A 23,735-nucleotide genomic window follows, 5' to 3' on the forward strand; every position below is an offset into this window, starting at 1 on the left:
GGCTTAGTCTTGAAGTGAAAGAACAAAAGCGATGACAATGCTTATAGGAAGTCTGGGATCCTTCGCCCCAACATCAGAAGCTAACACAATGAGGCTTAACAGTCGTACAGGTCATCTCTGCATGAGCAGAGAGCATGGAAACCCAGGCTTCAGAAAGATCACAAGAAAGACTAAGTGAAAGGAATAGTGACCAGTGAGAACCGTAGCTGCAGAAAGGGACAGCCTGTTGTTCCTACAATGAACAGCCCTCTTGAAGCCTCCTGAGAGTTTTAAATTTCTTTTGCAGAAAACCCAAGTAGCAGCCCTCAGTCTACACCATCCTCTGTGCTTGCACATCTCCAGGGGTTGGCGAGTCGGGACCTGACCCAGACACACCAGTTCTGGGAGAATTAGAGACTCATAAGAATGGACACAACTTTAGAGATCCTCCAATCAGATCCAATCAAATCCTCCAATCTGATCCAATACCATGAAGCCTAGCCCTAACTCAGATTAGTAATGCTATCTCCAATAAGTCACATCTCCTTTGTGGCCCTTGGTTCCTTCACCTACACAATGGAGACAAAACCATAGTCCTGACTTCATGGGATTGTTTTAAGAATTAAATGAGACAACAAATATAAAGCCTTGAAGAGTACCAAGCTAAGTGTTCACTAAATGTTGGCTAATACTCTTGTTACTGTTTTCACTGTTGTTATTCCAGTGGTTTTCAAATAGGTGCAATGATGTGCTCATGTTCTGAGGAGCAGCCTTGGAGGGTACACCCATGAAATATTGACTGGATGAGTTCCACTTTTTCCTTTTATATATCAGGCTTTCTTTTAAGACTTATTCTGAAGAAAGGAAGTCAATGCTTTTAAAAGACAACATTTGAAGATTTCTGATCTAACCCATCACCACCTTCTTCCTGACAAATGCATAGCTTTCCCGAACTCTCAACCACCTTAACCCCAACTTCTTCAGAGTGAGGACACTCATGACCCTTAAAACAACCCTGCCTACTGACGACAATTCCATTAGAAACATTTCCTGATATTCAATCCTTAAAATCTCCCTTGCTTTCACTCCCAGGGTCTTAGTTCTGGCCTTTGGAGAAATGAAGAGTGAGTCTAATTGATGTTTCTGGGAGTCCATTAGTGGTCACAAAATGGTGATCACAAAGCTCTGAACACTCCAGCTCATTCAATGACTCCTTGTTGGGCATAGTTGGGGCTGGATTTGCCAGGCTTAGAGTGCTCTGGTTTGTCGATACACTGCCAGGTGTCTTGGACTTGACACATGGAGGAGAATGCAGAGCCCAGAGGTCTGACTGGAGCAGAGAGGAACAAGCAACGCCAAGGATCCCTCTGACACCAGGACTGGACAACGCAAGCCAGGATGTCTGAGTAGGGCAGGTGCTCCTCAAGCTCTCTCTAAACTAATGTCCCTCATGAAATAACAGCGACAAAAGTGAAGAGAGTGTCTCTGGGCTTCCTCAATTCTTAACTCCCCAGCAAGGTTGTGAGCTGTTTAGGGGTATGGGCCTGGCGTGTGGGTTTTAGTAGGGAGGCAACATGGCTTCTGAGAAAGAGTGTGGACTTGGAAGTGAGACAGACCTGGAGTGGAACCTTGGACACAGAGTAGCCTGCATGGCTTCAGGTAAGATATTTTGCTTTATTTTTGGCTGAAGACTGTTTGCTCACACGTAAAACAGGAAAGATAATATCTGCTTCTCCAGGATAATTAAATGAAACGACGTAGATAAAATGCCTGGCTCAGTCCCTAAGATATAGCAGGGGCTAAGCACAATGGTGTTGACGTTTTTCCCTTTTTCCTGTTTCTTTTTTGTTTAATTCCTCAGTGTTTGACATAGTATGGGCCGTATATTACCAATTTGATGTGTGCATGATGAGAGGAAGAATGAATGAACGAATGAATGAATGATGAATGAATATGTAGATAGATGGACGGACAAACTCTCAAGGGAAGTATTTTAGTGGCCCCTACAGGCATCCCTCTCTACAGGCTGAGATAAGGAAAGTGGAGCCAGCAATGTAAAGTATGTAGAGGAATACAGAAGCTTTGCAGTGAGCCAGAGGCAGGCTTGAAATCCTGGATTTACGACTCACCAGCGGTAGTGCTCCCTTAGGCAAATTGTGTAATAACCATAACAATGATGATGATAAATAATAAACATATAGATAAAATTTATCGAGAACAATACACACACACATAACTTTTTGTTCACAAAAACCCTAGGAGGTAGATGCTCTCATTATCTATGTTTTTCAGATGTGGAGAGATGAAGTAACTTGTCCAGGACCGTATTGCTCTGAGGTCTTGGGGTCAGGACTTAAATTCAGGCAGCCTGACATCAGAGCCCAAATCCCAGCCACTGAAGAAATCTTTGAATCTCCTCTGTGTCCTCATCTGAGAAGTTTCCTCCTTCACATAATATTTCAAAGAAGTAAACTAAAACATCCTACATGAAGTACTTACTATAAATAGATAGTACTAAATATTCTCCCCAGTAATAAATGTTCTCCCCCTTCCTTCACCTAAGTCAACATTCATATGTCCTTATTACACAAAAGAAGGCTGGTGGACAACCAAAACACAAAGCAATGCACTATGCCCACTCTCTGATCAAATCCAACTTAGAACAACCTTACAAATCCATCCTTTCCATTGATTAGAAGGCGGCATTATGGGGAAAACAGTTGTTTTCCAAGAGATGTTCTTTGGAACACAAGTATTACACACCAATGTGCATGCACACACACACACACACACACACACACATGCACACACATCCGTGATACAATAAGTAGAGAAACAATGCTGCAGGGCAAATCCCAAGAGAGAATATGTCAGGCTGCCTGTGACTAACTAACGTTCCATTGAACACACTTGGGGATATTTTGGTTGTGAGAGAGAAAAGGCCTTGATTAGGAATCAGGAAATCTGAGATCCTGAGAGGATTCTCCCACCAGCTGTCTACATATTGAAGGCAAAGTCCCCTTTCTCTGTGCCCACTTCTCTTATTCATATACAAAGTACAGTGAGCCATGTGATACATAAGCTTCTTCCCAGAAACACCAGACTGCAGGCCCATCTACTTGTCATAGCCATTCCCTTGGGGACCTTATGATGCCTACTCCCCACTGGATAATATCCATGTTCTTCACATTGAAAGTCCTTGCAACATGACCCACTTACCTCCCCAGGGTCATCACTCACCACGTGCCCTGCTTTACCTAGGGTGACCAACTCATTGCAGTTTGCCTGGGAATTTCCCAGTTTAAGCACTGGAAATCCTGCATCCCAGAAACCCTCTCAACCCTGAGTAAATCTGGGCAGAATCTACACAAAACTCTGTCACTCCACCTACAGGTCACGTCCTTTCGTGTGTTTCCAGATTCTGTTCCCTCTACACAAAACTAGGGCATATCACCTGTTATGGGTTGAACTGTGTCCCTCCCAAAAGATATGTTGAAATCTTAACTCCCAGTATTTCAGAATGTGGCCTTATTTGGAAATAGGGTTTTTGCAGAGGTATTCAAGTTAAAATGAGGTCATTAGGCTGGGCCGTAATCCAGTAGGACTGATGTCCTTATATAAAGGGGAAATTTAGACACGGTGGCAGACACACACAAGAGACGATGATGTGAAGAGACACAGGGAGAATGCCACGTGAAGACGAAAGCAGAGATTGCAGTGATGCATCTATAAACCAAGGAGCACCAAAGATTACCAGAAAACCACCAGAAGCTAGAACAGAGGCCTGGAACAGGTTGTCCCTCACAGCCCTCAGAAGGTACCGACTCTGCCAGCACCTTGATTTCAGATTTTTAGACTCCAGATGTGCGAGACAATAAAATTCTGTTGTGTAAGCCACCCAGTTTTGGCACTCTGTAATGGCAGCCCTAGGAAACTAATATATTACCAATTCCTGCGTGCTTAGGCCAGGTATTTTGGATTAGCAAAGCGTTCTTTCCTGCTGATCCTGGATAGGACCTTGGACTCTTTGACATGATAATCCAGGTACCCACCATATTGGAGATGGGAATACACAGCCCCTCTCCCATGCTTGTAATCTACAGTCTTTCTTTATCTATTCCTTTCATTCATTTAATACTTGATGAACAACTAGGATGAGCCGGGCACAGTTACAGACACCTGAGCTCTTTTAGTGACCAAACCAGGCACCACTCTTTCCAGGACCTTACAGCCCATTGGGGTCTGAGGGGAAGGCAGACAGTAACCAATACATATAAAGCAGAGCAAGGTAATAGTGTTCATTGGGCTGGGGAGAAGCAGTAGGGGGCTTGCAGTTTTGAAGGGATGGTCCGGGCAGGTGTTTTAAGTTGTGTTTCCCGATAAATTGACTCTGAGTGGGAGATCTGCATTCAGGACGTTTACTGGGGAGTGATCTCAGGAACACCCCTCACAGGGGAGTAAAGAAAGAAGGACTGGAGAGAGAGAGAAATTGGACTGTGATGTAATTGCAACCACAGATTCAGTCAATCCATGGGAAGACCTGAACCTGAGATACTCCATCAGAGATGTCCTTAATCAAGGCAAAGGGGACAGGCCTTGGTACCACTCATCAACCAGTTATTGAATGTCAACAGCCCCTGGGGATGGGGCATGTAACTTTGGGCAAGCTGAGGGACAGTCCCCGAGAGGGATTCAGCTTTGGGTACTCAGCAGCCTATAACCAGCCACAGTGCTGGAGAGAACCTGGACAGCACTTCACAGCACCCACTACAGTAGTGGATTTTGAGCAGTAACTTGAAAGAGTTAAGGGGAGAACATTCCAGGCAATGGGAAAAACCAGCACAAAGGCTCTAAGGCAGGATCATGCCGGGCATAATCAAGGAACTACAAAGGGACTATGGTGGCAGGAGGTGAGTGAATGAGGCAAAGAGTAAGCACCCATTATCAGGACTTTGGCTTTATTCATAGTAAATTAGAGAGCTATTGGAGATGTGGAACAGAAGAGCATCATGGTCTGACTCATGCTTTAGAAGGATCATCTGTCTTCTATGTTGTGAGGGGACTAGGGACGGGCAAAGGGAGCAACAGCGACATCAGATAGGGGAGATTATTGTACAAATCCAGATCCGACAAGACTGCAGTTCAAACCAGGGTATTAGCTGTACAGGTGAGAGATGTCATATTCTGGATATATTTTGAAAGTAGGGTCAATAGGATTTCCAGCTGAAGTGACAAGAGGTGTGAGACAGAGAAGTTAAAAATTGCCGTAAGATGTTGGTCTCAACAACCAGAAGGATAGAGTCGCCATTAACTGAGATGGGGTTATTGACGGAAGAGGTTTAGGAGGGTGGGAGATTAGATTTTTGGTTTGGATATACTGAGTTTAAGATGCCTTTTATACAGCAAAATGATAATTAGTCAAATTCCACTGGGCAAGTCTGAAGTTTGGAAGAGAAAGGGAGCTGATTACATAAATTGGGAAGCCAGTGGCACATAGATGGTATTTAAACCCATGGGAGAGGGTGACCCAGGAAGTCAGTGTAGATAGAGAAGCATTGCCAATTTGATTGGTTAAAGCCTGAGATATTGAATGGGATGCATTTTAATAAAAGGCAGGGTGACCTTGCCTTAAATATCAAGAACCACACATAGTCTTCTATCTGAAGTTTATTCCTTGTATTCCGTACCTACGGCTCCGCTGATGGGCCCTGGGCCCCTCCTGGTGCCCAAATATCCATTCATCTTCTCTCCTTCCCTTCTCCCTCCCCTTTGTTTCTAAATACTTGAGTCTAAAGATTTGTCTCAGTTGGGGTGCCTAGAGACAGGAAGAAAGCCCATTTCAGCATCCATGTCTATGCCTAACCCTTATTGCTCAATCTGTTTTCTCAATATTCTGAGCCAGGAGAGTATTGGGAACTTTCCCAGCCATAAATAAAGTAAATTGGTTCCATTTCATTACTGTTTCTTATAGTTTTATAGCTCACTAAGTCATGGGAAGAGAGAACTCAGTGGGTCATTTGAGCTTTATTCAAACCTCAGAAACTACTCATCCATAGGATTTGGTGTGCAATAAGAAACCTCTTTGTCACACTGCTCAGTAAATATCTCCTTCATCAGCACTACCCAGGTTATATAAATAACCTCACCCAATAACTATAAATTCAAATATGTGAGTGCCAACTATCTTCCAGGCAGGCACTGCCTCTCTCTGCTGTAATCCATTCTCCACACTTCAGCCAAATGATGTTCTAACCCAAATCTGATCACACCCCTACTTAAAACATTCTATACTCACCCCAACTGCACCATTCCTAGAAGAGAAAGTTCAAACTCCCTAGTATGTTCTTAATCTCCCCCAGGAGACTTCTCTGTATCCCTCCCACCCCAGCAGCACCAGCTCTGAGAGGGCATCAGGTAGCGAATGACTAAGCCCGTTAGCTCTACTTTGCTGGATCATCTTGAATAGCAAAACCTAGTTTACATGTCAGCTCTCCCCAGTATACGATGAGATTTTCCACTGCAGGATCAGCTTGCATCCATATTTGCATACCAGGTTCTCTGGCTCCTTGCTCTCAGCATATAGACACAGTGCTCTGACGAAGGCTAGCCTTGACTGCCTGAGGCCAAATTCAAGACACTCTTGGGTCCTCATACCCTTTGCTCCCTCTGCAGCATCTGGCCCTGGGGATGACCCCTCCTCAGGCAATTGCATGTCTTGGTGATTTCTTCTCTCTTCTGATGCTCTGGCACCTCCCCAACAGCTCTAGTGCAAACACTTTTGCATGTTTCTCTACCTTCAAATGTACTTAAATTGTGATTTTTCTCTTAGAGTCTGGCCTCACCAACAGAATAAAGAACGGAGTTGATAATACTGGCTTTGGAGACTACCAGCCTTGAGTTCAAACCCTGACCCTACTATGGGATAACTGGGTGTCCTCAGGCTTCTCTCTTCTCTTACCCATTAAGATGTTCATAAAGCTACTCTCACTCAAAAGGTGGAGATTTACTGCCTGACACCATGAAGGTGTGAGTGAGGGGTTTAGGAGGAGGTGGAGCAGAGAAGATTTGGGAGTAAGTGAGGACTGTTCAGCTGAAGATCATTTCCTCCCTCAACTTGTTGGATGATAAAAGTTCTTGGTCACACCGAGTACTAATCTTCATCAACATTACCAGGGACTTAGAAGCAAGACAACCAACAAAACTCATTCATTTTCAGAGTATATTGTTTATATTATGAAGAGTGAAGCATTTCTTAATCAAGAAAAAAAATACCATGACAACTTCTAAATAATGAAATATATTTTAATATTAAAAAATAAAACAAGTAGTGACGTCAGCATCATGGCGGAGTGAGCTTTCCCGTGAATTCTTCCCCCACAAAATACAACAAAAGTAACAGCCACAGACCAACAACGGAATCCCAGACAGTCAAAAGCTGGAGCGGAGGGATCCACACTGCCGCACATCTGAGAGCGGAACGTGCTGGGCCCTCGGAGGAAGTGGGGAGAGGTAAGGAGAACTCCGCTCCCTCCCCATCAGATCAGCGATCAGGTCCGCGCGGCTCCCAGAGAGGGGGGAGGGGCGGCCCTCGGCGGGAAACTGTAGCTCTTCGGGCTCTCTCAGCCAGTGGGAAACTCCCGCACAGAGGGCTCAGAGAAGCCACAGGGCTACCATCAACATCTGAGCAACCCAGAGAGCGGATAAAGAGGGGCAAACGAGAAGCCTCCCATGTCAGGGACCCAGAGGGCAAAAGAGAGAGCTCCCCCCTCCCCGCAACCCGGAGTCTGCAGCTCGACCAGATCTAGCGGTCCGAGGCAGACCTGAATAAACTGGACTGGACCCGTGGATCGCAGTGGGGAAAAGAAACAAAACAAAACAAAACAAAACTGCGGATCGCAGCAGAAAAACTGGGGCAGAGCGCAGGGGGCTTAGACTACACAGCCCTTTACCACCACACAGTGGCGGCAGGTGGAAATTGCAACCAGAGACTTCCAGGATGAGGAAAATCAAAACCAACACAGGAACCACAATGCAAAAATATATGAAATCACCAGACCAGAAACAAAATGACAAGCACCCAGAAATCAACCCCGAAGACACAGAAATCCATAAACTAAATGACAGAGATTTCAAAATAGCTATCATAAAAACACTCAACGAAATACGAGACAACACAGACAAACAATTAAATGAGATTAGGAGTTTCTTCACAAAAGAGATTGAAATCATAAAGAAAAACCTATCAGGGCTGATGGAGATGAAGAACACAATGTTGGAGATAGAGGAGAATCTGGAATCTTTAAAGAACAGTGCTGACAATATGGAGGAAAGAATTAGTACTTTAGAGGATAGGAATACAGATATACTCCAGATGGAAGAAGAGAGAGAACTAAGACTAAAAAGAAATGAAGAAAGACTCCGAGAAATATCGGACTCTATCAGAAAATGTAACATAAGAATTATAGGTATTCCTGAGGGAGAGGAGAGGGAAAGAGGAACAGAGAGCCTATTCAAGGAAATAATAGCTGAAAATTTCCCAAATCTGGGGAAGGAGCAGGAAATACCAGTAAGCGAAGCCAACAGGACGCCTATATATATTAACAGACAAAGGCCTTCACCACGACACCTAGTGGTAAGGCTAGCCAGGGTCAACGACAAAGAAACAATATTAAGGGCAGCTAGACAAAAACAAAAAATAACGTACAAAGGAATTCCCATCAGGCTCTCAGCGGATTTCGCAACAGAAACTTTTCAGGCTAGAAGAGACTGGAATGATATATTCAAAATACTAAAAGACAAAAACTTTCAGCCAAGAATACTCTATCCAGCAAAAATATCCTTCAAATATGATGGAGAAATAGTAACTCTCCCAGATAAACAAAAGCTAAGGGAGTTCATGGCCACGAGACCGCCACTACAAGAAATACTCAAGAAGGCCCTCAGGCCTGAAAACAAGAAGAGAAAGGGAACACAAAGCTTGGAGTAAGGAGAAAAGTAGGTAGACAAAATCAGAGAAATAGTAGATCTTTACCGGAATAGGTTAGCAACCACTTAAATACTAAACTCAAAGATCAAAGGAAGAAATTCACCAAAAATAAATTTAACCTCATCACTGTAAACACACAGCCACAACACAAGATAGAATAAGGTATAACAAGAGCAACTTAGAAGGGGAAGAGGAAAGTGACTGAATTGACTTAGTATAAGGAAATAGGAGGCTATCAGATAATGGACTATCTCATACACAAGATTTTTCGCCCAAACCTCAAGGTAACCACTAAACAAATAATCAAATTAAAACCACATATGATAAACAAAGAGAAAACTAGGAGAATCATAAGACAGAACAACCAAACTGAATTGGCAGTCCAAAACAAATGGGACAAGAAACAAAGGAAATGCAAAAGAACCAGAAAATAAGTGACAAAACAGCAACATTCAACCCTCATATTTCAATAATTACCCTAAATGTAAATGGATTGAACTCTCCAATCAAAAGATACAGAGTGGCAGGATGGATTAAAAAGCAAGACCCAACAATATGCTGCCTTCAGGAAACACATCTTAGCACTAAAGACAAGCACAGGCTCAGAGCGAAAGGAAGGAAGACAATACTCCAAGCTAATGGCAAACAAAAGAAAGCAGGTGTTGCCATACTCATATCAGACAAAGTAGACTTCAAGATAAAACAGGTTAAGAAAGACAAAGAAGGGAAATATATAATGATAAAAGGGACACTCCATCAAGAAGACATATCACTTATAAATATATATGCACCCAACATAGGAGCACCAGTGTACATAAAACAACTATTAACAAACCTAAAAGGAGAAATCAACAACAACACAATAATAGTAGGGGATCTTAACACCCCACTTACAGCAATGGATAGATCATCCAGACAAAATGTTAATAAAGAAATATTAGACTTAAATGAAAAACTGGACGAGATGGACCTAGTAGACATATACAGAGCACTCCACCCAAAAACAGCTGACTACACATTCTTCTCAAGCGCGCATGGAACATTCTCTAGGATAGACCATATGTTGGGAAACAAAGCAAGCCTCAATAAATTTAAGAAGATTGAAATCATAACAAGCATCTTTTCAGACCATAAGGCTATGAAACTGGAAATGAACCAGGAAAAAAAAACTGGGAAAGTGACAAAAATGTGGAGATTAAACAACATGCTACTGAACAACCAATGGATCATTGAGGAAATTAAAGGAGAAATCAAAAACTATCTGGAAACAAACGAAAATGATAACATGCCATATCAAACCATATGGGACGCAGCAAAAGCGGTCCTGAGAGGGAAACTCATAGCGATACAAGCCCACCTTAACAAACAAGAAAAAGCCCTAATAGGCAACCTTAAATTACACCTAACAGAACTAGAAAAAGAAGAACAAACAAAGCCCAAAGCCAGCAGAAGGAGAGAAATAATAAAAATCAGAGCAGAAATAAATGATATTGAGACCAAAAAAACAGTAGAAAGGATTAATGAAACAAAGAGTTGGTTCTTCGAGAAGATAAACAAAATAGACAAACCCTTAGCCAGGCTTACTAAGAAAAAAAGAGAAAAGCCTCAAGTAAATAAAATTAGAAATGAAAGAAGAGAAATTACAACGGATACCATGGAAATACAGAGGATTATAAGAGAATACTATGAGAAATTATATGCCAACAAATTGGACAATCTAGAAGAAATGGATAAATTCTTAGACTTATACAACCTCCCAAAATTGAACCAAGAAGAAATGGAGAATCTGAATAGACCAATCACAAGTAAAGAGATTGAAATAGTAATCAAAAACCTCCCAAAAAATAAAAGTCCAGGACCAGATGGCTTCTCCAGTGAATTTTACCAAACATTCAAAGAAGATTTAATACCCATCCTCCTCAAACTATTCCAAAAAATAGAGGAAGATGGAACACTTCCTGAATCATTCTATGAGGCCAACATCACCCTGATACCGAAACCAGACAAAGACAATACAAAGAAAGAAAATTACAGGCCAATATCGCTGATGAACATTGATGCAAAAATCCTCAACAAAATATTGGCAAACCGAATACAACAATATATTAAAAAGATCATACACCATGATCAAGTGGGATTTATACCAGAGACGCAGGGATGGTTCAACATCCGCAAATCAATCAACGTGATACATCACATCAACAAAACAAAGAATAAAAACCACATGATCATCTCAATAGACGCAGAGAAGGCATTTGACAAGATACAACATCCATTTATGATAAAAACTCTCAATAAAATGGGAATAGAAGGAAAGTACCTCAACATAATAAAGGCCATATATGACAAACCCACAGCTAACATCATACTCAACGGGGAAAGACTGAAAGCCATTCCTCTGAGAACAGGAACGAGGCAGGGCTGCCCACTCTCACCACTCCTGTTCAACATAGTACTGGAGGTTTTGGCCAGAGCAATTAGGCAAGAAAAAGGAATAAAAGGAATCCAAATAGGTAACGAAGAAGTGAAACTCTCACTATTTGCAGATGACATGATTGTATATATAGAAAACCCTAAAGAATCTGTTGGAAAACTATTAGAAACAATCAACAACTACAGCAAAGTTGCAGGGTACAAAATCAATCTACAAAAATCAGTTGCATTTCTATATGCTAATAATGAACTAACAGAAAGAGAGCTCAAAAAGATAATACCATTTACAATTGCATCAAAAAGAATAAAATACCTAGGAATAAATCTTACCAAGGAGGTGAAGGACCTATACAATGAGAACTACAAGACATTATTGAGGGAAATCCACGATGACATAAAGAAATGGAAAGATATCCCATGCACGTGGATTGGAAGAATAAACATAGTTAAAATGTCTATATTACCTAAAGCAATCTACAGATTCAATGCAATCCCAATCAGAATCCCAATGACATTCTTCACAGAAATAGAAAAAAGAATACTAAAATTTATATGGGGCAACAAAAGACCCCGAATAGCTAAAGAAATCCTAAAGAAAAAGAACAAAGCAGGAGGCATCACAATTCCTGACTTCAAAACATACTACAAAGCAATAGTAATCAAAACAGCATGGTACTGGTACAAAAACAGACACACAGATCAATGGAACAGAATTGAAAGCCCAGAAATAAAACCACACATATACGGACAGCTAATTTTTGACAAAGGTGCTAAGGACATGCAATGGAGAAAGGAAAGTCTCTTCAATAAATGGTGTTGGGAAAACTGGACATCCACATGCAAAAGAATGAAAGTGGACCATGTGCTATCGCCATTCACAAAAATTAACTCAAAATGGATCAAAGACCTGAAGGTGAGACCTGAAACTATAAAACTCATAGAAGAAAATATAGGCAACACACTATTTGACATTGGGTTTAAAGGAATCTTTTCGGATGACATGCCTACCCAGACTAGGGAAACTAAAGAAAAAATAAACAAGTGGGACTTTATCAGACTAAAGAGCTTTTATAAGACAAATGAAATCAGAATCAAGATGAACAAACAACCAACCAGCTGGGAGAGAATATTTGCAAAACATACATCTGACAAGGGGTTGATCTCCATAATATATAAAGAACTCACACAATTGAACAACAAAAAAACAAACAACCCGATCAAAAAATGGGCAGAGGAAATGAACAGACACTTCTCCAAGGAAGATATACAGATGGCCAATAGGCACATGAAAAGATGCTCAACATCACTAATCATCAGGGAAATGCAAATCAAAACAACACTAAGATACCACCTCACGCCCGTTAGAATGGCTATAATCACCAAGACAAAAAACAACAAATGTTGGAGAGGATGTGGAGAAACAGGAACCCTCATACACAGCTGGTGGGAATGCAAATTGGTGCAGCCTCTATGGAAAACGGTATGGAGATTCCTCAAAGAATTAAAAATAGAGATGCCCTATGATCCAGCCATCCCACTACTGGGAATCTATCCAACGCACCTGAAATCAACAATCCAAAGAGGCTTATGCACCCCTATGTTCATTGCAGCATTATTCACCATAGCCAAGAAGTGGAAGCAACCTAAGTGTCCCTCGACTGATGATTGGATTAAGAAAATGTGGTATATATATACAATGGAATACTACTCAGCCATAAAAAAAGACAAAATCGTCCCATTTGCAACAACATGGATGGGCCTGGAGCGTATTATGTTAAGTGAAATAAGCCAGAAAGAGAAAGACAAACACTGTATGATCTCACTCATATGTGGAATATAAACCAACACATGGACAGAGAAAACTGGACTGTGGTTACCCGGGAAGTGGGGGTGGGGGGTGGGCACAAGGGGTGAAGGGAGTCATATATGGGGTGATGGACAAACAAAAATGTACAACCCAAAATTTCACAATGTTAGAAACCATTAAAATGTCAATAAAAATCAAAAAAAATAAAAAATAAAACAAGTAAAATGTCCAAAAATTGAGCACTGGTTAAATAAATTATGATGGAATCCTATGATGGAATTCTTTGCAGCTGTTAAACATGTTGTAAAGGAACAATTAGGATTATGGAAAATGTTCACAACATGGAAAGAGAAAAAAAGAGAGAACAAACTAGTCTATTACATTTTTGTAAAGGAAAACACATGCGCATATAAAATAGTGTCTGCCTAGTGAAAAAAGTAAGACACAGAGAGAGTTCTGATTATAAAAGTGATACATGTATTGTGGAAAATAAGGAAAAGTGCAAAAATGAAACTGTCACCATAAATCTTTCACTAGGCAAAAACTATTTTACGTGTGTGTGCAATTAAAAGTTTAAAAGGAATACATTTGATAAAATACATTTAAAATTGCTTTTGAGCAATATTTGACAACTGATGGAAACAAATCAAGAGCAGTTAAGGACCTCACTCTCTTACATCTTCTACTTTGACCCAAGATCCATTCAAAGAAACTTCTGGAAAAGAAACATCCTGTGGTTTAGTACATATCTGTTGACTATATTTCACTAGTGCCCCTAAAGCTGTTATCTCTTTAGAAATGTATTGTGTATTTGAAGTTGCTAAGAGAGTAGATCTTAAATGGTCTCGCCACACACGCACACATACACTGGTAACTATTTGAAGTGATGGATGTGTTAACTAACCTTATTGTAATCCCTTCTCAATATATAGGTATTATCAAATCACCATGTCGGTCCACACCTTAAACTTACACAATGTGTATATCAATTATGTCTCAATAAAACTGGCCAAAAAAAAAAAAGACAATGTGGCATTTTTGCTTTGTAAATCCCAAATATGAGGTAAAGAACAGAAAGCAAGATCTCCCCCACTGAGACCAATCAGAATCATCGTGGAGTCCGTTAGGTCTTCCACTGGCACGGAGGCTCCTTCTTGGGGGATTAGTAGCGGTAACTATAAAGCACCTTGTTAAAATATAGGCAGAAACAGACAGTTCAGAGTCTGACCAGATCAGCAGTCTGTTCCAGCCCTGGCACTAACCAGCTGAAGACATCTGGTCCAGAGTTTCAGTTGTAATCAATGAGATAGATGGGCTATAGTGGGCTTAGGCCATCCTTGCATTGCAAGGCCTGGACCTCTATTTAGCTAGGTGCTTTACAAATTTTACCTCACTGACTTCTAATAAAGATCCTGCAAAAGAAGTGAAGAAGCTGAGATCAGAGAAGGTTAGTAACTTATTCATGGGCACCCCACTAGTGGCAGAAGAAATGGAATTAGAACCAAAACCTATGTCACTTAGATGGTAGATCTGGTCCATGCTTCTCCCAGGACACCACCTTCAGGACCATATGCTCTTTCACTCTCCTTGAGAGGCCTGAGCAAGAAATCACTTTTACAGCACAAAACTAGCAAGGATATACTACCCAGTGGCATTCTGCTCTGCCTTTGATTCCACCAGGAGGTAATTGGGCCCTATGGGTGGTTCTGAGCTCACCAGAGGCATTTTAATCTCTGCAGGGCAACACTCGGCCCCCTGGAAGGGTCTGTTCTTTATAGACCTGCTGATCAGGTCCTCAGCCAGGGGTTAAGAGAATAAAAGGCTTAAAGCAGCAAGCTCATGAAGTCACAGACTCAGGGGTAAAAGAAGGAAAAATGGGAGAAGGCAATTGTTAACAGGAATGTGGATTTGCTAGAAAAATAACCCAGAAGGTCCACTTACATAAGCACATGAGTAACTGATGTCTGTTCACTCTCCATAGGAATAATTATACTAATGCCGTTGTACGGGGAAGGGGAGATCAAATTTTTATTAAAATAATATTATGGGAATTTAGAGAAATAAAGACTCAGACATCACCGAGCCTATCTACTCTCCTTGTGCTAGGTGGGACCCTTGACTACAAGTAATAAAATTCCTAAATCAAACTGATTTAAACAAAATTAAAGAGAATGTGTTGGTCTGCACAAGTGGAAAGTCATGGGACTGAAATGGTGTCTTAGATCCATGGCTCCCGTGACGGGCAAATGGTACCCACTGATCACTCATCAGGGCGCTCGTTCTGCCTTCACAAATGCAGTCCTGTCAAAGCCCTTGTTATGCTTAGCTCGTAGGTTCACCTCCACCCTGACCTCCTAGCTCCACTACGTCGTGCCCTGCAAAACTGAATTCAATGGAGCTCTCAACCATTCATTATGTCCACTCCCTTTCAAAAGTGTGGGAGTGAATGAAAAGGATCTCACCATATTTTAATAAGAGAAATGAAAAAAAAGGATTGTTTCTGACAGAACCAGACAAATCAATTAATTGATCTCTGGCAAGCAAAGATAATTGTATTTCTGAGTCTATTAAGGCACATCAGGGCTGGTTAGCTAATTTCACAGGGAGCTAGCTGTCACTGGGCATTAGGCGGTGATGGGGAACATCAGGGCATAAATACAAGATGGCATTTTCTTTTGGGAATCACTTGACTTAACGACTCAACTGTTTTCACTCTAGTAGAGAAAAGGCAGGTGAGTTTGTTCAAAGGGGATTTCAATCCTAACATTTCAATAAGCGTTCGACCTTTTACATAGATCTCATAATACTGATTGTAGGTCCTTTTTGTGCAACAGAAAGGAGAGAATTTATCCATAAAAATCATCTAAAATCTCCGGGCAGAAAATCTTCTACATGATGTTGTAGAGAAGGGGTGGAGGAAAGACAGGGGATGGATCTAAACATGAAACAATGAAAAACTTCACTCAGAAAGAAAATCAGTTTGATTTGGAGCCTTATCTGAATTAAGATTTAAAATGAAATTTGAATTCATTTTCAAGGACAAATGTTAGCTCCCTTTCAGCTAACAATATTAGAAATGAAGGCTCATACTTTCATAAATAGGTGTAAATGAGTTATTAATATATTGATGACATACAAATATCCACATAATGGGTTTTATACTTAATGTTCATTCAAGTATTTCCTTATGAGAAAATTATTGTAAATGAAATAAAATCTTCCCTTCTGCTTTCTGACTCCCAGAACCCATGCTTGAATGCTAACATGGAATCTCTGTAAGTTCTTGAGCAGACAGTTACAAACAATGGGAGTTAAGATCCAGTCTCCTATTGGGAAAGAGGAGCTGTCACAATCCTATTATGAAAGAAGAGATCTGGGTCATTAGCATCCCTATAATCACAAGTCTAATAAAAGATTGGCTGGCATAATTTCTATAATCCTCTTATCTCTATCCATGCCCCCATTCTGACTCTTCACTTCACTTTGGTCTTTTGGGTGGGCTCTGTTTCCTGACACCACTGAACCATTCTGTTCCTGACTTTTCACGTCCTCTGCACAGCTGACTTCCACCCATCTTTCAAGTGACAGGTCTGTTGTTATCTCCTCCCAGGACACCTTCTCTGACTCTGCCCACAAATTGGCTCCTCCCTTCTGTTTTGCTTCATAGTACCCAAACCTATCTTTGTTACAGAACGTATCGCACATCACGGTCATTTTCTATGTATGTGTCTGTCTCCCTCATTAGGTGGTAAACACTTTGAGGGCAGAGTCTCTATCTTTCATCTTCGTGCTTATAGAGCCTAATTCAATAACATATGCTTACTAGTGTTTACAGTCATGAACATGTGAGTGGTGACAGAATAGAACACAAGATATGCTTTAGGAATCCAGAAAAGAGGGATTCATAGGTAAGTATCAATATGTAGAAATGGTTTGGAGGGGAGTTTATATTTGAGCTGGAACTTGCATAGAGTAGAATTTTCAGGTAGATATTAAGAGGAGGGGGGTCAAGAATGGTCAGAGCACAGACAATAAGATAGAAGTTTGAGGTCAGACCCTTTTAGGCTTTGAGCACAAGGCTGAGGAGTGAGGGCAGAAAGAAGCTGGAGGATTTTTAAACACGGAAGCCCTTTAGCGTAATAGCGCCATGAATAGTGTTAAGGACAGACGGGAGACAAGAATTTACTAGTAGTAGTGACAACTCAGATCTCATCTACTAGATACCAGGTACCATGCTAGCTGCTCTGCATACATTAATTAAAGCAATTAATGCCATAACCCCTCAGATTACCCAATGAGATAGACTTTGTCATCACCATTTTACAGGTGATAAAATAGTGGCCCAGAGTGTTTTAAAGGGACGTTCCCATGTTATAAGTGGCAGATCCTGGCTTCAAATTCAGGTCTGACCCCCAAGCAGGCTCCCCAGTGCTCCCTGCCGCTGCCTCTTTGTCAGGATGAGTCTTGCTACTGAGCACAGTGGGGACAATTCACGACCCTTGTTGACTGGTTTGAGGAGACGCTTTTCTTCTGAGAATTCGCCTCAGTCAATATAGACTTTGGATAAATGCAAGTTGACTATTTGCTCAAAGCAAACATTACCAAAAGGCGGTATGCACCCTGGGACTAGAACAACCATCCACAAATATATATGTACTAGAAGCAAGTAACTCCCTGATCAGGGTAAATTCTTGTGTAATATCCGAGTTCTGTATCCATGTGGTTCCAACACAGCATCTTATCTCACAACAAATCAAGAGGAAGCGTATTCTTCTTTTGCAACTCCCAACTCTAATTTCTACCACCCCAAGGACCCTATAGAGCACATATTTAATGATACATCCTCACACCCCCAAAATGAGCCAGCTTCCCCAAATCCCCAAATTCCTTCTCTTTACTCTCATAGGAGATCACCCACTTTCTTTCACCCAGACTCCACCTTGCCCGCTAGGCTCAGACTGTAGTCGTCACTTCCCCAGGGAGTGCTTGCTAGGTAAAGTAATTACATTTCATTATAAGCATGGCTCCTGTGGGATTCAGAGCAGAAAAATCCTTAGCACTTGAGCATCAGGGACAACGCCTGTCAGGAACTCCCCTGGCAAATGCAGAATCCCGGCTGGCATCCTGCCCAGCCTGTCCACAGCTCCCTGCAGCTAGGATCCAGGGGGCTGGGGACGGTTAATTTCAAGGTCTTATTGCTGATGGGACCTTAGAGGTCCTAGAATTCACTCCATCCCCCTGAGAGGTCTAACTGCCTTCATCCAGACGATGCCTCAGACTGTTCATGGACACAGCTGCAATGAAGCCCACCCTCAAGCCAGCTAATCACAAGATTATGCCCTCATGCACATCAAAGTATGCGCCTAAATACACACTCTTGACACCATGAAAGGCTAGCATTAAGAGCTAGAAGAAAGCTGTGAGATTCCTCCTAGTTCTGCTGGAATACTAGTCTCTGAAAATTAATGACTTGCATACTTAGCAGTAAAAACATTTTTGAGCATGCCATCCCAATATATGCATATTTATTTGTAAATCGTGTGTATGTAGAATTCTACTCATATACTATGCATTATAAATATTAAAAGAGGTCTTTTCAAAGATGAGGTAAGGAATATAATAATGCATGTTTTAAAAATAATTATTTTTATGTGTTACTAGAACACATAACATTTTTGTTCTTACTACAAATATACACATTACAGTGATTCAGTGTTCTGGTTTCAATTTAGCCTAATTCAATATTAGACCTCACTGGCAAGTGTGACTAAAAAAGATGCCTCCCCCAAACCACACAGATCTAGAAAGAAGAGAAGAGCATCAAAGGCTTGTGGAATAAGTTACGATTTCCACACTCATCTTTCAGCCTCCTTCACCAACGGCACAGAGGTCTCTTTGAATTTTGGGTGTGTCATTTAAAATGCCTTGCTAATTATGATGATTTCATACAAGCCTCAGTCACTATCTGGAGCCCAACACACAGTGAGGAGGAGGAGTATTACAGATAATTGTGGCTACAAATCCACACGTGAAATAGTTTTTATAATAAGTTCCAATTTCTCAGTCTACTGATTGTTGGATCCGATTACCTTCTCACTGCATCTCAGTGTGCGTCTCAATAGGCTTGTGAAGGAGAGCATACGTGTGGTTCCACCATTTCCCAATGTTTGCTGTACTTTCATTACTAATATCATCTTCAATTCATGATTTCCTTATAGCATTTATTTTTAAGCCACTTGCTGTTTTCAGAGGACTAGTGTAGTTAAAACTAGAAAATAATTTATAGATGTACGTAACCGGCCAGTCACAAACTACAGAATTTTGCAATGTGAGGGAGACGCCGTCCATTTATTTGTGTTGTCGGGTGCCCTCTTTCCTTTTGATACTTGAGTTAGTGAGCAGAACTCATGATGGCACCATATGGATACAGAAAGTTTTCCAGGGTCAATCTGAATTCTGATTATTAATGAAGCTTGATTTCTTTCTTATTTTTGGTTAAAACAATTATAAATAGAAGTTCTGATATTTTCTTCCCACATCCTGAGGGATATTTTGTGCACCCCTGGGGAGAATGCAGCCCATGTCAGAAACCAGCCTAACATATAAGATTTTGAGTAAGAAAGCCTTAGCCCCAGGGCCTCACTCTGCTATGTTAAAGCTGTGTACTGCTTTACCACTCTGATCCCAAGTTACCTGTCTGGCAAAATAAAGATAATACCACTTACTTCTGTGGTTGGTTACAAGGATTCAAGAGATAATAAATAGAAGAGTGTCTAACATTATGACAGACACATGACATTATCAAAAATGCTTCCTTTTCTGGTAAATGTGGAAACTGCAGAGCAGACTGGAGTAATATACGGAAGGAACTCCAAGAAGCAGTAGCCGAGCCAGGACTCAGGAGGCCTGCTTCAAGCCCAGGGTGCTTCTCACTACAGCATGTAGCTTCTGATCAAGTGAGGAGAGGTGGACCAAGGGTGATGAGGCCCCCAGAGGATACACAGAGCTCTACTTCATCAAAATCCAGCTCCAGAACCCCTCATGTGCCCCTTTCCCTGAAACACAGAGCTGGTCCCAGAATCATTTCCCACTCCCCTCACTGCCCAATTCAGGTCACCTACCAAAATGACTCAGCCTCACTGAACTTCACCTTACATGAGAAGGGGCCATAAATACACTCGAAGCATTAATTTCAGAACTATCTTTTTGAAACTAGAGACTAACCTTGGGTGGCAGATTGTAAATATGTGCACAGATTCTTCCTCTTCTATTAAGAGATGGTATCTACTTCTCCATCCTGAATCTAGACTATCCTTGCAACTTGCTTTGGCCGATAGAGGCAGTGAAAACAACTTTATGCAAGTTCTGAGGCTAGGCAGCAAGTGTTGTGTGTTTCTACTCTTGTTCTTGGGATCTAGCCGCCGTGTCAACAAGCCCAGGCTAGCCTGCTGGAGGACAAGAGACTACAGAAAGGAGAGCCACAGCCCCCCAGCCAAGGGCTCTAGACCTCAAGCAGACCCTGTTGAGATCAGCCAAGCCTGGTCCAGCACAGTAGAACTGCCTGCTGAGCCCAGCTCAAATTGCCTACCCTCAGGATCGTGAGCTAAATCAAAAGTTGTTGTTTTAAGCTGCTAAGTTTTAGGGTAGTTTGTTACACAAGCAGCGAAAGCAAACCAATAGATACCCATTGTTTTGCACATTCGTTCGTTAATTTGTACACATCACAAATTCAGTCTATGAACTTTAGTTTCCTCATCTGTAACAGGGGGAAAGCAGCAGCAGCCATTGTGAGTAGACGTAGTTCTGGTCTGTGGTTAGATGCTTTCTATAACCATTTCAACTTTATTATTTACAGTTACCCTGAGAGGTAAGGCTATCATGAGGACTTATTGAAATCATGCATGTAAAATGCCAAATTCAGAGACATCCTTAACAATTGGAAGCAACTATATTTTAATCACATATTTAAAGAAGACATTGTAAATTCTCTGTTTTTGAGAGACCTGGCGCAGGTTTTATGATATGTGTTTGGGGAAATGGCCCCTTCAAATATTGATCATACCGACGCCTTTTTATCAGAGCTACCCAGGCAAGCTTCATTTCCAATAAATTCACTTTCCTTTAAAACTGACTGACAGATTTAGTGGAAAGAGCAACTAAGAAGAGAGACGGTAGAAGGCAGTACAGGATGAGGAGAGAAACGAGCATTTGCTAGTCTTTGTCAATATGTGATTTGTTTTCAAATGCACTAAAGGTTTGGATTTTCCACTTGGCAGGAAAAATAATGACAATCCTTCCCTCATTAATTCCAAAATGTCCTATCCTCACTACCTTCACCCCTTCAGGGAAAAAACAAAACAAAACAAATATATATATATAGACACAAATACAAGTAGTGAAGCATACTCACCCTCTCTGAAAGAGATCCACATTATAAAATTTATGTAGCTCTACAGAAAACTCAACCGTTCCTTGTACTTCAGACATGATCTTTTTGGTTCATTACCTGAAAAACAAGAGAGAAATTAACAGCTTGACATCACATCAGCCAGACACAGAGAGCTTGGGTTTCTACAACAGGAAATCAAACAGTGCTAACTTAGACGGACAAGAGTATCTGACCAACAGGACCATGATGTGTCCATTGGATGTCATCACTCAGGGGTTCCTGTTACAGGAAAAGACACAGAGAGATGAAGTGACTTGTTAATGTCACACAGCTCACACCTGAAAGAACTGGGACTTGGACCCAGATATCCTAATTCTAAAGCTGAGCTCATCTCCTGCTCTTCACTACCTGTCAGTACCATGGAGGCCACAGCATCCCAGTTATGAGCACATGCTTCATGGCCAGCCGAGCAAGAATCCCTGCTCTTCCACATGCTACTTGTGTGACCTTGGGTAAGTCACTTAACTTCTCCCCTTCTCAGTTTCCTCATCTGTAATGTGAGGACTGATAATAGCATATAATTCTGAGAGATGATAGGAAGATTAAATAAATCTGCCACATAGAGCATTTTGCACACAGTTCCTGATGTATAGTAAATACTCGATAAGTGGTAGATACCATTAATAATGATTAATAACAATAACTGAAAATGGTTCAATCATTATTAGTATAAATACAGTCTCTAAAGAGCTAAGGTACCTGGAGTGGCAAGGACAATCTGTTTTCTACTGAGCATAGGAAGCAGAGGGAATGGGCAACCTTGCTAAGCAAAAGCTGAACCCAACTTCACAGATTGCTAATTCTCCAACCCAGGAGAACCTAGGGCCAATAATAAGAGGGCTAGGTGGGAAAGATGGGAGAGAACAAAATTAAAGTTGTCCAAGTCTAGGATGAGAAACAAACTGAGAGGGAGACTCAAGGCAGGCTGGATTTTCCAAGGATATAAAATCATCGAGATACCAGGAATTTGGAGGAAGGGAAAGAAACTGACTTTTATTGAGCACCTGCTATATTCTTCGTGCTGCATGAAGTATTCTATGTAAGTTATTTGGTTTTGTCTGAGAAGAATTTTGTGATGAAAGTTCTTGCTCCATATTGCAGATTAGGAAAAGAATCAGATAAACTCTAACCTGGAGCCACTTTCTGAATCTAGAATGTTCTAGTGATATGTACTTTGGTAAGTCTCCACACTTTCTTCAAGCCTCAATTTACCACCATGTGTAATGGGGATGATACAAGCTGCCTAGGAGGATTCTCGATAAGATAGAAGGTAATTATTTGCAATTAAGTGGTTGTGAGGGAACTGGAAGGCTCTGGCATCTTGGGCGGGGGAAGAATGAGAGAGAAGGAAGAGGGAAAGTAAGAGGAGATTCAGTCTCTCCTAGCTAACAAGTGATTGGCACTTAGGTCTCCTTTCAAAATCCCTCTGCTTTCTGTGCCTCAGGGACCAGAGCACCATTGCTGTGGTTCAGAGCCCAACCTCACTGCAGCTAATGGGGTCATGATGGGCCAGCTCTCAAGAATAAGAGCAGAAAGGATTAATTAGCTTTAACTGCATCTCAGCTCTGGCAAGGATGCCATCCAGGAAAACATTTCTGAGGACGCAGAATTCCACATTTCAAATTAAAATGCGGCAAATCCTAGGACCCAACCTCTATAAATTCTGCAAGATGGAACTTCAAGATGATGAGCCTGGAAAGTCCTGACTCACAAAATGTGCTGAAAACCCATTTCTCTAATGGGAGAGCCATTGAGGCGTGCCCTGGCCCTGCCCAACACACCAGAGCCAGCCAAGGTTGGAACCCACCACTTGATTTCAATTTCAAGGCATTTCCAGTAAAAGCCAGACAGAGGGACCAGCAAATAAAGCTACTCTGTGCTTCATTTCAATGTCACGTTAACAGGACAGCTGCACCTTCCCACTTTATCATCACCCCACTCAGTCTCAATCCTTAAACACTGCAGAGCCGGCAAAGCCATCTGACTCCTTGCTTGTGGTTATCAGCTTCAATAACCCCCAGATCCTCTCTGATCTCTGATCCTGGGTGGAGGTTATAGAAAGAGGGACAGAGGGAGAGCAA

General features: G+C 41.4%; 1 protein-coding gene across 1 annotated transcript in view; it reads right to left on the reverse strand.

Annotated features, from left to right (window-relative positions):
- FAM135B (family with sequence similarity 135 member B) overlaps window positions 1–23,735 on the reverse strand; it is a 334,906-nt gene that overhangs the window by 172,634 nt on the left and 138,537 nt on the right. The window lies entirely within an intron of this gene.

This window comes from Diceros bicornis, chromosome 21 (assembly GCF_020826845.1).
Source record: "Diceros bicornis minor isolate mBicDic1 chromosome 21, mDicBic1.mat.cur, whole genome shotgun sequence".
In the NCBI taxonomy this organism is placed as follows: Eukaryota; Metazoa; Chordata; class Mammalia; order Perissodactyla; family Rhinocerotidae; genus Diceros; species Diceros bicornis.